The sequence below is a fragment of the Phyllostomus discolor genome, chromosome 9, assembly GCF_004126475.2.
Source record: "Phyllostomus discolor isolate MPI-MPIP mPhyDis1 chromosome 9, mPhyDis1.pri.v3, whole genome shotgun sequence".
Taxonomy (NCBI): domain Eukaryota; kingdom Metazoa; phylum Chordata; class Mammalia; order Chiroptera; family Phyllostomidae; genus Phyllostomus; species Phyllostomus discolor.
In genome coordinates this window covers 93,977,074-93,988,172 of record NC_040911.2, presented here as the reverse complement: position 1 = coordinate 93,988,172, position 11,099 = coordinate 93,977,074, and positions in this window count along the sequence as shown.

Sequence of the window (11,099 nt, the reverse complement as noted above, 5' to 3'; positions counted from 1 at the left end):
TGCACACCAGCCTGCGGGTGAACTAAAGGGTTGGAGGTTCAATTCCTAGTCAGGGCACATGCCTGGGTTGCGGGCCAGGTACCCAATAGGGGGCGTGTGAGAGGCAACCACACATTGATATTTCTCTCTCTCTTTCTATCTCCCTTCCTCACTGTCTAAAAATAAATAAAATATATTAAAAATATATTTGATATATTAAAGCAACAGTCAACAGGCGACAACCCTGGGACCAAATCTGGCCCACTGCCTGTTTTTGTGAATAAAGTTTTATTGGCCCACAGCCACCGCATTCAGTTATTTATTGCGTATGGCTGCCCTTGGGTTATGAGACCAGAACAGAGTACTTGCCACAGGTCCCATCCGGCCTGCAAAGCCTAGAGTATATACCATCTGGTCTTTTATAGAAAAAGTTTACCAGCTCCTATATTAAATGTATAGTTCAAAACTCTTAAGCCTAAATGAAAGTTTATTCTATATATATCTTATTTTATGCTATGTATTAGTCTTGCAAATTCTAACAATTACATTTGCCCCAACACGTCACTTTGGAAAATGTCAAACCTCCTGAAGCGTGAACAGACAGTGCGGTGAGCACTCATGTATCCTTCACCAGATCCACCAACTGGCAGCATTCTGTCACATTTGCTTTATCACTACCCATGTATCTCTGTATGCACTTTGTAATTAAAGTATTTGTTGTAAAAATTGCGTATTCACATCTGTTACATATATTGTGTGCATGCATGCATGTGTGCATATACACCACCTCATGGCAGAAGTGGTCAACTGTATACCAACAAACTCATGCTCCCCTTCCATAATTTAGAGCTATTCCTGGAAACAGCTGCCTACTAGGGACATATCCCAGGATCCTCTGCACTTGGCCCAGGCCATGTGACAAGTTCTCGCCACCAGAACGTGAGCAGAAGTGATAAATGTCAGTCTGGGCCAGGGGCACTTCTGGGATCCTGAGTGACTACGTGACAGAGGTAAATAAACTTGTAATTCACATTTTGGGTTTGTTCATTACATCACCTAGTATGGCTCTAAATAATACAGCCCAATAAATCATGTGGCCATTAATGGGTCAAGATGGCAGTTTCAAACACACTGGTCTGGTCCTCTGGTTCCCTGAATGTTTTTGAACCACGGATCTTTCCATTAATGCTTCAGTCAGAAGTCAGAATGGAGCTTCTCTGGTTGAAGCATCTCTCCCGACCCCCACTGAATTCTGTGCGATGGCCACTGAGCCAGGCACAGGCCTCCATTTCTCAGAAGAGGAGGCAGAGAGCCGGCAGAGAAAGACTAGTGTGAGGCCACAGACAGCTGCCTGGGGCCAGAGCCGTTTCCCAGGTCTGCAGCCAGCCCAAGCTGTTCCCTCCATCCCCATGCTTCTCATGCGCCCCTCACAGGCCCAGATCATGGACCAGCCCCACAACCAGGCCCCAGGCACCTGCGGGCACCGGGGGGCTTGCAGCCAAAGCTTCATCCTGACTCTCCAGCTAGCCAGCTGCATCCTGTTACTGGTTACATATCCCTCATTCTATTTGTTCCAAACAGCTAACCAATGCCTAGTGCATAGTAAGCATTCAGGCTCTTTCACGCAGTAGATAAAATAACAATGACAATAATCAAATTATTTCACAACACTTTCTATGTGCCGGACACTCAGCACTTGACAGATGTTGACCTCATTTAATTTTCACAACCCTATGAAGTGGATGATATTATTATCAGCCCATTAGACAGATAAAGCAATTGAGGGACAGAAATTACTTTACCCAAAGCCACACAGCTAGTAGATGGCACTTTGAGCCCATGCTGTCTGAGGCCAGAGTCCGAGCTGCTGACCACGCTGTCACGTACAGCCCTTCAGATGCTGCTATACGAGGTAACAGTACAGGTAAGAGAACGAGGGTTTAGTATCAGAATAGATTTTCATCACTCATCTGCCATGTGATACAGGGAAGCTTACTTGCCAACTCTGTATCTCAATGACCTGGCTATGAAATGGGGATAATACTTTCCAGCTTGACGGGTCATTGCAGAGACTAAATAGAGAAAACAGAGAGTAGCCAGCATCCTGCTCTTTACCTAGATGGGGGTTAAGTGGAGATAAATCCCTACTTCTTCACAGGCCCACCTTATGCTGGAGGCAAGTGAGGCAGAAGAGATGGAAGGCATAGTTCTGCACTTAAGCACCTCACAATCTTATTAGGAACAAGATAAACCACTCCTAAAACAATCAGAAAAGCCTCAGGATACTTCCAATAAGGGTGGAATTAGTTGCAGTCAAATGTAAGTAAAATCAGTGCAGTTGGAGGCCAGGCTCTGGGCCTCTGCACATGCTGTTCCTCCTCCCTCCCTTCTTCTGGATGAGTCCCGCTAAACCTGCAGGTCTCAGCTTAAAGACCAGTCCTCTCCCCCCGAGTCAGAGGTCTGTGGCCCCTTCCCCTCCTCCTAGGTCACTTCGTGTCCCCATAGTGCCCTGTTCACCCCTGTCACAGCACTCTGTCTTTGGGTGCTGCTGGTTTGTCTGTCTGCCCCACCTCACGGGGCTCTATGCAAGGTCTGAAGGCAGGTTTCACTCTCCTCCATCCCAGTGCCTAGCAGAATGCACACCACAAGCCCCTAGTAGTTGTTGATTGAAGGAATGAACAAGTGGACAATGAATGAATGAATGCCGAAACCTCCTAGGTAGAGACGAGAGGCACTCTGGGGGACCTGTAGCCTCCCTTTATAAAATGAGGCAAAATAAGGCAGTGGTTTCTCAATTCCAACTGACCCAAAATATGTCAGTTTTTAAAAGTTTCCCATATGCAGCCAGGTTTGTGGTCCACTGAACCCATCAGGGGATCAAACTGAAATTGAGGTGGGATGGGAAGAAGATGTGAACGAGGGAGAAAGGAGGGAAGGGGGAGGGGGACTACATTTTGGGAATGAAGGGTGGGAAGAGCATGCTTGATGCCCGACACACCCCCACAGTCCTCTAGTATCTGGGGTCCTACCCACCTTTGGGTCCCTCTACCTATCAGGGAGACAGAGCACCTTACAGTTCACGGTACATTTTCTCCTTCATCAGTGCATGGAATCTTCACAACCACCAAGGTTAATCTGATGGATGAAGAGTTGGGGATCAGGCTGTCTACGTGCCCACCGTGGTACAGCTTTAAGTGGGAGGGACACTTAACCAAACTGCCTCTGACAGCAGCCTCTGATCTGGCTTGAGGCCGATGCCATTGGCAAAGGAACGAGTCCTACGCACCCAGGGAAAATCAGGCTCACGCAGCACTTGAAAACAGATAGAGTGCCCTGATGGAGGCTTGTTGACCACTGGCCAAATCACCCCATCTTCTTCCCTGTCCCGCTCTGAGCACCTACAGGTACTGCTGTCTCAGCCCAGCCCAAGCCTTCTCATCTGTGCACCCATCCATGTAACCACCCGCTCATCCACTTATTCATCTCTGCATCTACCCACCCACCCACCACCACGCTCATCCATCCATCCACCCACCCGCCTGCACAGGTACTTATTCTCCCACACACACATCTCTCCATCCATCCCATCCATTTACTTATCCATCCATCCATCCATCCTTCCATCCACCATGCCCACCCATTCACCCATCACATCTATTCATTATTGCATCTATCCATCTAATCACCTACCAAACTTCTCAACTACCATTAATTCATGGGTCCCATCCATCAGTCCATCCACCATGGATGTTACATCCATTTATCAAACCATCTACCTATCTAACCACTCATGTATTCATCCATCCATCCATCCATCCATCTATCCATCCATCCATCCATTTTCCCATTCATTCATTCATTAAATAGTGTAGGCTCCATCAAAGTCTACATGGGGCCAGGACCTGTGGTAGCCTGGAGTATAACAAGAAGAATGAGATAAATACAGACCTTGCTCGCAAGGAGATCTGAGATACTTAGAAAAATAGCAAATTTCCAAAGTGCCAAAATATGTAATTAAGAGAAGCTTGTTGAAGGAAAACAACGGCAGGAGAATAACAAAACCAGGAGTCAGGTTATCACACAGATATGCACACCACAGCATCTTATCCTCACAGCTGCTAAGAGCAGCCCCAAACTTGGCACTGGGCTGTGTCCTGGCACCCAAGGCAAACACCACAACACGAGAGTCACAGAGTACTGCATTGTGGCAGACACTGCCCAGCGGCTACTCCTGCTTCCTTACAACACAGTAGTGTTACATGCACCCAGGGCACATCTGGAAATGTCTGGAGACATTTTTGGTCGGCACAGCTCACGAGGAGGTATGCTACAAGCATCTGATGAAAAAGTAAGCTGAAGAACTGTGTATAGCGTATAACATTTCTGGTAACAAAACGGTATGTTCATATATATGCACACTATTATGAGAATAAGTAAGGTAATAGACATAGAGCATCCATCCATCCAATCACCCAGCCACCGTTTGCTGAGCACTTGCTGTGTGATGAGCACTGCGCTGAGGCTAGGATAAAGGGACATGAGTGGACATCCTACAAAGTGGATAGACCTGGGACACGGTGAGAGGCTGCCAAGTATATTATTATTATTATTATTATTATTATTATTATCCTTTGGAGGGAACTCTATGGGGCTTTCTGTTCACCCCTAGCCTGGGCTTGTGGCCTGGGGCTCTCCTCCAGAAACTGACTGGCCCCTTTGGGAGACAATGAGTCTTCCTCTGGCCACAGGGTTAACCAAGTCTTGCAACTGTGTTTTAACCTCCTATGTGGCACCTAAGGCACGCCCAGCCCTCTAGCTATGCAATCTCTAATCCCACCACTCTCCATGAGACGGGTTCTGTTGTTCTCTCCATTCGACGGACGAGGAAATAGATTCGGAGAGGGGAAGTGACTTGCCGGAGGACACACAGCGGGTGTGCGGGATTTGCAAATTCCTCTGCATCACAGACTCCTGCTGGATGGTGGGTCAGAGAAGGGTCTCCTGGACCAGTCAGGAGACCAGCCCCTGATTCCTTGAGGCCACCTGTCCTCAGCTATCGATGACATTAAGGAAAACTTATCAAGTCCTTACTCTGTGTGTGTGTGTGTGTGTGCACGCACGCGTGTGTTGCCAAGGACTTACACCCTTGCTTCCCTCTAGTTGTCCAGGAAGACCCTGAGGCGCTCTCTCTCAGCTTCAGAAATAAGGCAAACGAGGCACAGAAATTTTGAATAATTTGTCTAAAGTCATAGAACTACAACTGAGATCTACCAATTCCAGAGGCCAAGCTCTGGGCATGGGTGTGATTTAAGTTGGTTCATAAAAAGCACTTAATTTTTAAAAATCTAAAATGTGCCCCCCCAAAAGGAAAACAGACATTCTCTGGAACCTCCCTCCTCAGAAACAAAACTCTCTTCCCCGTCTCTTTGTGCCCTCCCACCAATTTTCTGCGCAAATACAAATGTGTGTACACACACATGCACATATCCGTTTTGTTATCAGAAATGTTACATGCTGTACACAGTTCTTCAACTTACTTTTTCACTGAATGGAATTTGGAGGTCCTTCCCTGTCCACACACAGGTCTGCATTATTTCCCAACGATGGGATAGCATTCCGTCGTAAAGATATATCGTGCTTTATTTACCCATCCTCTCCTGTCCGGCACCAGCCTTACCTCCAGTTTCGGAAGCTCCCCAGAGCAGAAGAGCCCAAGCCTTTTTCCATCAGTAACACACGCCTCCCCAACCTTGCGTCTTAGTTGCACGCACTAGCATGAGATCGTTCTCATTTTCCAGTGCCGCACGCTGTGTGTTGCTTTGTACCACTTCCCCTGGCCGAGTTATCCGATGGCCCTCAGCAGAGGGGCCAGCCACCTCTCCCCTTGCATCCTATCCCACCCAGACCTGACTCTGCTCACCAAGCATGCCCGGCAAGGCTCCCTGTGGGCTTTAGTTTGTCCCCGAGGCAAGTGGGGATGATGCTTCCTGCCCCGGCCCCTGAGAAATTTTGGAAGAATCCTGGGATGCATACTCAGGAAAGTGGTCACTCCAGGCAGGAGGAAATGAGCCCAGCCGCTGCGCTAGGGCCCCTGCGGCCCCTCCCAGCACTTCCCGTACCAGAGCCGCCATGCCCCTGTTTGCAAGCTTAGCAAAGCAAGTCACATGCCTCCTCTGGGCTTCCTGCCATTTTACGGGAGCCCTCAGAGGGTCTTGGGTCCCTTCCGAAACGTACAGGAGGGCGTCCCATGGTTTCCCAAACTTCAGCATGGGTCCGCCCTGTTCGGTCCTCCCCCAGTCCCAACCACTGGCCCCACTCACCATAGGGACCCTCCACTGGAGCCCCGAGGGGCGTGTTCACACTGACCATGGCCGAGCCCACCCAGCCAAAGACCTGGGGGCATGGAGGAGCCAGGGCCCCACACACCGCAGCAGTGGGAGTCAGCTCACCAGGAAGGCAGGAGTGCAGCCAGCTGCCACCGCCCGGTTATCTTATTGATTCTTCTAATCACCCAAGGTGGGTGGATACGTTAAAGAGTAACCAGTCACTTAGGGAACCTGCGGCTGGGGACTGTCACTGTTGCCATGACAATGGCAACCTGGCAAGACCTGGGGTCCTTTTGGGCCCCAGTCCTGCACTCTGGGGTTGGGGACACTTGAAGCCAGAAGCAGGGAACACGGGCTCCCCAACCCTCAACTTGAGGAACGAGAGCGGCCAGGAGGGGATGGGGAGGTGAGAGTCCAGCCTGGGTTGGGCTTTATGACTCCGCAGGATGGGTGTGGCAGGAGGTGGGAGGGAGGAGGAGAAGAGAAAAGGTGGGGGATGGCGGACTTTATGTGTTAAGCACCTACTGGATGCTAGGAGATGCGAACAGGCATCGCCCATTTAAATTAAACCTTGACGAGGAAACTGAAGCACAGAGAGAGGCCGATTGCTTGGAGTCTCACAGCTGGTACACAGAAGGGTTGGAGTTAGAATTCCCCTTCATCTAGCACACATTTATTGAGCACCAACTGCATACTGAGCTCTGTGGTAGAATCCAGCGGTACAGGGATGAGCAAAGTAGACATCACCCCTGCAGCCATGGGACCCGTGGGCTAATGGAGAAGATGGCCGTGATGTAATCAGATAATGGAAAAGATAGGACTGCAGACTGATGCCTGCTTTCGGGGGTGGAGAAACCCGGGTCTGACTCCAGGCCCACGGACCGAAGACATTCCGCCCACCCCCTCCACTGGTCCATTGGTCTCCTGCCCCTTTAGAAGGTCACCCACTGCTGCAGGCTGCTGAAACCCTGGCCTCTGACAGTGGAGCCGTCCTGCATTTCAGCTCTCGTGCATGCTAGACTCCTTCCGCCTGGCTTTTGGAGAACAGTCCCGTTTCTATTGCCCCAGTGTCGGGTCTCTGCAATCAAGGGATTCTGAAATCAAGGTCTTTGCCACATTAGAGAGCAGTCCAATGGGAAGCAGTAAAACCTGGGACCCAGAAGAACTGGAACACCCAGCTCCACCGTTGTCTCGCTGCATGGCTTTTGGTAAATGACGTCCCTATGGTAATGGCCACCTCAGGCTTTGCTCCCGTTCTAAGGTGGCTCACTGATACATTCTTCTCTGCTCAGTCTGTTTTGTTCAGGGTGCCCGCTCAGCCCTCTCACGGGGACCGCTGGGCCCTGGACACTGGCTGTTTCCGGTCTCCTGTTATTTCCTCCCTACCTGTCTCACCTTCCTGTCTTCTTTTCCTCCAGAGTATTATCTTGGTTTCCATCTCGCTTCTCTCTCAGTTCCTTACCTTCCAACCACCTGACAAAAACACAAGCCTGGACAGACCGAAGGGCCTTGCTTTCATTGTGCCCACGTGCCGGCAGCCGGTCACTGCCCAGAGAACAAAATCACTCAGAGGACAGATGGGAGCCGCCGTAGACCCACGATCACCAACTTCTGCACGGTGCCGCGCTTCTGCCGTCTCTTCTTGTTGCTCTCCCACTCTCTGCCTCCAGGTCAGACCCTGTCCCTCCTCACACCTTGGCCATTCTCCTCCTCAGCAGGATGAGTCTTCGCCTTCTTCACACAGAGAATGGAAGCCTGACACTGCCTCGCTCCCCACGGAAGTCCACCTGCGTGTGCCCTTTGTTCCCCTCCTTCTGTCCAGATCCACGTGGGTCTGCACCCCACCTTTCCTGCTGCTCAGGCGCCCAATGGGACCACTAGTGATTTCTCCTATGTATTCATCCTCTCCCTCGTTACACTTTTAAAATGAACTTTATTGGGGTCCGATTCACATATAGCATTGTGAGTTTTGGCCAATGTACACACCGTTCAAGTTGGCTTTATTCCTCCACCATCAACCCCCCAGGCACCTCCCACTCCAGGCAAGGGCTGATCTGCCTTCTGTCACTCTAGATGAGACTAGTACTTTCTAGAATGTCGTAGAAATAGAATCGGACAGCATGTCCTCTCTTGTGTCTGACTTCTTTTGTTCAGCATGTTCGTGAGCTTCATCTCAATCTTGTCCACTCTTCTTGCTAAGGCAAGGCCACTGAATGGATATACCACAGTTTGTTCGCTCATTCACCTGGTGATGGACAATGATGTTGTCTCCAGCCTGGAGCTATTATGGACTAAGTAGCTATGTATATTCATGGACAAGTCTTTGTGCAGACATGTGTTTCATTTCTCTTGGTTAAATTTCAAGGCCGGGTACCTCAGTTGGTTAAACCATCATCCCAATAGGCCAAAGTTGAGGGTTCAATCCCTGGTCAGGGCACATACAGGAATCAACCAATGAATGCATAAATAAGTGGAACAACAAATCAGTGTTTCTCTCTCCCACTTCCTCCTTCTCTCTCCCCTTTCCTCACTCTTTCTAAAATTAATAAATAACAACAATTTTAAAAATATCCAGAAGAGGCATTGCTGGCTGACACAGTATGTGTATGTCTAATGTATAAGCCACTCCCAGCCATTGTCCCAAGCTGTCGTACTATTCTGCCCGCCAGCAGGGCAAGAGAGCCCCTCTTTCCACACCCTGACCACGGCTTCTTGCGGTCAGTCTTTTTAATTATAACTGTGTGATGTGACCTTTTCTTTTGCTCTTGTTTGTTTTAAACTAGTTTTACAAATGAAACAAGTAATGCATACACATGTTAAAAATGAAAATTGGACAAACAGCATATAATGGTAAATAAATCTCCCTCTTACCTTAGTCCCACATCTCGCTCTATTACACTTTAAACAGATTCTTGTATATACTGCCAGACATTACACATATACACACGTATACACACACGTACACACGTGACAGTGAACACACTGCCACAGGCGGGCTGAACTGTCTCCTCCCAGAATTCGTACGTTCAAGTCCTAACCCCCCAGTTTGTATTTGAAGCCAGGACCTTTACGGAAGTAGTTAAGATTAGATGAGGTCATAAGGGCGGGGTCCCAGACTGACAGGATTGGTGTACTTCTAAGAAGAAACTTGAGGGAGCTCTCTCTCCCCTGTCTGTGAGAAGGCGGTCGTCTGCAAGCCAAAGAGGAGAGGTCTCGCAGCACCCAAACACACTGGCACCCTGGTCTCAGATTTCCAGCCTCCAGAACCATGAAAAAATAATTCCCATTGATTAAGCCACTCAGGCTATGGTATTTTGTTACGGCAGCTTGAGCTAAGACATACACACGCGTAAATGCATGTAAATACACAGGGACACGTTAGGCACTGTCTTCTGCCACTGGCTGCCCCCCCTTAGTATCTAAGCGCCATCTCTGCACCAGCACACCTACCTCATTGTGTCAAGCAGCTGTGTGGCGTTCCATTGTGTGAACCTCCCACCAGTGGTTTTCCTAGTGCCCCGTTGCTGGACATGTAGGTTGTTTCCGTGCTTTTGTCACTGCGAATAGATGCGGCTGTCTTCATACACGTGTCTTGACCCACTTGGGGGGAGTATATCTGTGGGACAAATTTTTAGAAGCAGAATCCTATCGATGTTTCAATACGCTATAACATTTCTTTTAACATAAACGATCCCCTCAAGAACTTCCTTCCCCATCTCAGCAGCTACATCCGCTCTCTCCTTCCTTTCTGCTGAGCTTGTAAAATAGGTGTTTACGTTAGCTCCCTCTATTTCCCCCACCTGTAGCACTGTGTCCCCCTTCCTCCAGACACACCACTCGGTCCTCACTGGTGAGTGAGAACGGTTTCACGCCCCAACGTCCAATGGACACTTCACTAGACCCCAGGCGAGGCTGGGCAGTTGACGCCTCTTCCTCTTAATAACCTCTACCCTTCGCATCCATCCTGCAATAGTCTTCTGGGGGGGTTTTCTTCTTGACTATTTTTTTCTTGTCTCTTGATAGCTCATGCTTCATCCTTAAATACTAGAATTACTTGGGACCAAGTTCCAGATTCACTTTTTTTTCCCTTAATCTATTGTCTCTCTTTCCCTAATCACGTTCATTCCCATGGCTTCTGCGGCCACACATATACCTTATGCCTGGGGCCCCCTATTGTGTATCTTCAACCTCAACTTTCCTCTGGAGCCCAGAGTCACACATCCAACTGCCTCCCAGCGTCTCCATGCACACGTCTCCCAGACGTCTCAGACATGATGTGCCTCTAATTACACTCCTGCTCTTTGCTGCCATCAAAACTCCTCCCCTGTATTCCACACCTGATAAAATGGCGCTCTCATCCACTCTAACCCCTTTCCACCCAACCACTGCGAGGTCCCCTCGAATTCCACGTCCTAAACATCTCGGAAACGGATCCACTGTCTTTGTTCCCAGTGCCGCTATCTTGGGCCACGCCATCTTCATTTCTCACCTGGGTTACCAAAATGCCTTTACCCCACCCCCAGACCCCCGCATCCACTCTTATACTCACCAAAGCTTTTCCCCACTTAATGCAGCCAGAATTATATTTTTTAATGCAAATCTGACGTGCTATTGCCCTGTTAGAATCTCGCTGTGCTGCCCCATTGTCCTCAAGTGAAACCCCAAGACTGTTCATGATCTGGCCCCTGCCCCCCTCCCCTCGGTCATCTCAGTCCCTGTCCCCCGACACCCAGCAGGTCTTCTCTAGCCCCTGACACCGCCAGGTGCTCTCTCCCCCAGCTTCGCACCCACATT